Source organism: Sciurus carolinensis, assembly GCF_902686445.1.
Source record: "Sciurus carolinensis chromosome 14 unlocalized genomic scaffold, mSciCar1.2 SUPER_4_x, whole genome shotgun sequence".
Taxonomy (NCBI): domain Eukaryota; kingdom Metazoa; phylum Chordata; class Mammalia; order Rodentia; family Sciuridae; genus Sciurus; species Sciurus carolinensis.
In genome coordinates, this window is record NW_025920103.1 from 5,202,301 (window position 1) to 5,207,675 (window position 5,375).

The 5,375-nt window shown below is 37.9% G+C and overlaps 1 pseudogene; it reads right to left on the bottom strand.

Moving 5' to 3' along the window:
* Window positions 1-284: 284 nt before the first annotated feature.
* LOC124973049 (maturin-like) lies at window positions 285-678 on the bottom strand (annotated as a pseudogene).
* Window positions 679-5,375: the final 4,697 nt, after the last annotated feature.

A 5,375-nucleotide genomic window follows, 5' to 3' on the forward strand; every position in this document is an offset into this window, starting at 1 on the left:
AAAAAATAGGCAGCCACAAGAGACTCTAAATTCAAAGTGGCAAAGGCTACCAAGACAACTCCATAGAAACCCCACTGAAGCGGGACTGAAATTCAGGTCACTTCCAAGCAAAGCTCATCACAGATATTGTGTGGTCATTAAAAAGGTATTTCATTTTAATTTGGATGCTGGGTACCAGACGTCCTGTTTTGAAGTGCTAATGCAAAGTGCTAACCCAGGCGCACAGGACCCCACCTAGGGTACAGCGGGCTCACTCTCCTTTTCCAGAGGGTGCCCTTGGAGGTTTACTGCTGACTGAACCCCATTTGGGGGTGGTCCGCCTATGGCTCCTACTCCTCCACATCTTCACTGTACTCTTCAAATGCATCATCATCTGCATCCGGAAGACCCAGTAAAGGTCTGAAGGACTTGAAGACTTTTTCCAAGACTTCATGGAGCATCTTCTTGCAGCAGGAGGAGATGTAATCCTGTGCTAGCTGCAAGAAAGGCAGGCAGTCCTTGCTCTAGCTCCACACATGAAAATTGTTGCTGCAGTTGTTGTCCAGACACAGCACATAGAAGGAAACGCCAGGGTCGGCGTAGAAATCCATCCTGCGCTAGGTCTCCTTGGTGGCGATGAGCTCGAAGGGCGTGTTGGAGCACCATTTCTCCGCAGTCGGGCAGCTGCTGGAAATCCATCTTGGCCCACCGCACCTGCCGCTGCTCCCTCCACCTCCCGCAGCTACCCTCCTTGCTCCTTGGCACCCTCCTCCCTGACGGGCAGCAGGGCAGAGGGTCCACTCTGCAGCAGCGGCCAGCCAGGGGGACTCCCTGCGGGTCCTCCCAATCCTTTTGTTTTTTAAGCTTCTTTTTCTTGCCTTAGTAGTTACAATGGACATATATCTATCTCCCAGACAACATAAAGGCCTCAATACTTCTTGTGTCATACTTTAATTAAGGCCTTACCAATATTTTACAGAGTTAGTTTATTTCAGTACATCTCATATTTGTCACACTCTGCTCTTTACACCGTTTTGCATTTCAGACTTTTATCTGAAACCTTTCCACCTAATGTATTTTCTTTCAATTCACAATTATTTTGAGAATGTATCAGTTTTTGTTGAAAAGTTGGCTGTCAGTCCATAGTTTCTCCTTTGAAGGCAATCTTTGTTTCAGGCTGCTCTTAAGATTTTTTTCCCTTCTTTTAGGGTTTGTGTGGTTTTACTATGATTTGTCTGGGTACAGATTTCTTATTATTTATATGGTTAGAAATTTGATGCACTTCTTTTTAAAAATATTTTATTTGTTCTTTTTACTTATACATGAATAAACAGAATGTATTTTGACATTTTATACATACATGGAGTATAGCTTCTCATTTTTGTGGTTGCACTTGATGTGGAGTTACACTGGTCGTGTAATAATATGAACACAGGAATGATAGGTCCAATTCATTCTACTGTCTTTTCCATTTCCAACCCCTCCTACAATTCCTCCCTCACCAATTCAGTGAACCTCTATTCTGCCCCCATTCTAAGTGAGCATAGGTTAATGGTGTCTGTCTCATTCCACCATTTTTCATACCTCCCTTCCCTTTCATTTTCCTTGATGTAATCTAAAGTTCCTCCATTCTTCTCTCACTCCCCCACTCGCCACCCCCATTATATATCATCATCCACTTATGGAAAACATTTGGTCTTTGGTTTTTTGGGATTGGCTCATTTCACTTAGCATGATATTTTCCAATTCCATCCATTTATATGCAAATGCCATATTATTATTATTATTTGTGGCTGAATAATATTCCATTGTGTATATATATACCACAGTTTCTTTACCCATTCATCTGTATTACCTCTGCACTAATCTCTTTCTCCTCACCTCCTCCCCAGCTCTGATTAAATGTCAGGTCTCACTGTCTTCCATGTCTCTAAAACTCTCTTCAATATTTTACAGTTTTCTGAACCTGAGGGTTGTATTCTGGTAAGCCTCTTCTGCCTTACTTTCTAGGCAAACCAATTCTTTCTTCAGCTAAGTACAATCTGTTAAGTCTTTCACTTAGATGTATTTGGTATACAGTAGTTTCATTTCTGGAATTTACTTTTCCCCCCCAAATCTAGGAAGTCATTCTTTATAGTCTCTTCTTCTCTGCTTGTCTTCAATTCTTTAAACTCAACAGCGATTGTTTTAAATTCATCTGATGTTTACATTATCTGGGGATTTTGTGGATCTATTTCTGCTCTATTTCTTATTCATATTGCCATCTGAATGCATGCTTGGTTATTTTCTATTTTTAAAAAGCTTACTTTTAAGTACTTGCACACATTATACTGCTCAAATAATTCTATAAATATATAACATGTAGTCTATTACAATTATACATAATTTGCTTATTATTATTTTTTACTATGCTTGGTTACTTGTGACAACATACTATTCATTGTCCTTGAAAAATTGATAGTAACTCCCTGAGAATGAAAGGTCTTCTCCATAAATGATTTGCCTTTCCTTCTGCCAGGCCTTGGGAATACCATTAACCTGAAACTAAGAATTATGATAAAAGGATTGAGGGTCAATGGACCACTCACAGCAAACCTGGGCAGCAAATCAGTGGGAAGGCTAAAACTGTCCTCACAATTTGAAAGATTTGTTTTTCTTACTTTCATTTCTTACCGTGCTCCATTCAACCTTCCCTTCGATCCCTGAGGTACAAGAATGGGCAAACAATTTAGTTCTGTTTTGCTGACAACCTAATGATAATCCTTGGGGATCCATCTAACAATGAGATTGTTCTTTCTGACACTGACTTTAGATGAATGTTAGGCCATGACTTCTGTCCTCTTCACTCCATAAAAAAAAACTACCAAACCCAGGTCCAAACATGTATAGACTAGAAACTACCCTTAGGGCAAAACCCATTTCATTCTTTACTTATTTCTCTGGTTCCTGCTATTTCCTAGAATTTGACCTGACAGCTCCCCATTATCTTTTCAGCTCTTCAAGTTAAAATAAAAAATAAATAAATAAAAGATTTTTAGGTTAGTTATTCATCAGAAAGGTTTGTCATAATAATCCAGTTCACAATCACAGAGAACAGAAATTGATTTCCACTTTTTATAACAACTATACTGTGATAATTCCTGTAACTGTCCTAAATGAAATTAAGAGATCATCTGCCTAAGGGCAATTTGAAAAACCTACTACTTTTTAATACTAATGTGACCAATAATATGAAAGAAATCAACTTAAATTTATTTGAAAATTTAACATATCTTATATTTTAAAATGTATAAACAATTATTATGATAAACAGCATAAGGAGTTGCTTGCTTCTATATTATACATAGAACCACTATGACTATGAGAGCTACAACTTCAGACTGAAGGGAAGAATATTTGAGTCACAATCACTGTACAAGTGGTGCTGCCATCAATTACATAATTTTCTTTTTTAAAAATATTTTATTATTCTTTATAGTTATACATGACAGTAGTATGTATTTTGACATACATACATGGAGTATAACTTCCAATTTTTGTGGTTGTATATGATGTGGAGCTGCACCAGGGTATATTTATATATGAACACAGGAAAATAATGTCTGATTTATTCTACTACCTTTCCCATTCCCATCCTCCCTCCCTTCATTCTCCTCTGCATAATCCAAAGTATGTCTGTACTCATACTCCCCCCTCCCAAATTGTATGTTAGCATCCATAGAGAGAACATTCATCCTTTGGTTTTGTTCTCAGGTGAAGTATTTTTTTTCCCTTTGGGAGGCCTTCTCTTTTTTCTTTTTAGTTATATATAGCTGTAGAATGTATTTTGACATATCATATATACATGGAGTACATGATGTGGAGTTACACTGGTCATGGATTCATATAATAATATAGGAAAGTCATGTCCAATGTATTCTACTCATACCCATTCCCATTCCCCTTCCCCTGACTCTGCCCTTTCCAGTCTAATGAACCCCCCCACTGTGAGTCAGCATCTGTATATCAGAGAGAACAACTGGCCTTTAATTTATGGGGATTGGCTTATGTCACTTAGCATAATGTCTCCAATTCCATCCATTTACTGGCAAATGCCATGATTTCATCCTTTATATCCAAGTAAAATTCCACTGTGTATATGTACCACATTTTCCTTATCTATTCACCTGTTGAAGGGAATCTAGGTTGGTTACACAATCTAGCTATTGTAAATTGAGCTGCTATAAACACTGATGTGGCTGTGTCACTGTAGTATGTTCATGTTGAGTCCTATGGGTATAAATTGAGGAGTGGGATAACTGGGTCAAATGGTTCCATTCCAAGTTTTCTAAGGAATATCCATACTGCTTTCCAGAGTGGTTGCACCCATTTGCAGTTCCCACCAGCAATGTATGAAGGTACCTTTCCCCCCACATCCTCTAAAGTGATGAAGAACTCTTGATAGTTTTCAAAAAAAAAAACCTTAATCTTCCTCTAACATACATAACATCTGATTTTGTGAAATTTTGTGTGCTCTACAAATGCCTTATACATAAAATAGAGTAAATTTCTAAGCTCATATCATTATAATTATTTTTTCACCCACATCATTGAAATCCAGCAAATCATGTAGTTATTTGGAATAATTTTTAAATGTGCAGACTATACTGAGTATTTTGGGATGGCTGACTTCCCTGGATCTTGTTCATTAAATGCTGACAGTGTCCCCTTCTACAATCTTGGTAACAAACAAAACACCTCAAAAGATTTTACCCCACTGTATACAATAGAAAGTGCACATTTTTTTCAGTTTATCATTCTTTTCCACCATCCAGTCCCATCTAATTTACTCAAAGTTTACATCATAGAATTTGCAACTATAATCAGATTGTTATATTCCTTAACCAAAAATTATGTATTTGAAACTCTAATGCTTTGTAAATATGATTTCCACTGTCTATTTCACCCTTTTGTCTTTCTTCTACCTGCCTAGATTACTTCATATCAAGATCCCATTAGCCCAAAATAGTCTTTTATTTCTGAACTCCTATAGCATTTAGTAATTCTCCATCTTAATCATATGCGACCATGTGCATGACTTGTCACCTTAATTAAGAGTGTTATCTTTGGGGTTAGGGATGCTTTCAGTGTAGAGCATATGCCTAGCATGTATGAAACTGGGGTCTGGCTCCAGCATCACACATATGCACATGCTCGTGCATGTCCATGCATGCATGTGTGCGCTCTCACTCGTGCGCACGTACTCTCTCTAACACACACACGCACACGCGCACACACACACACAACCCTCAGTTATCTTTTAGAATCCCTTTTCCACTCTTCAAATGAAATCAAGTACAATTCCGGTATATTAACTGATGAAGTAGAAGTGTTTTGGTTCAAGAAGAAACTGCCTC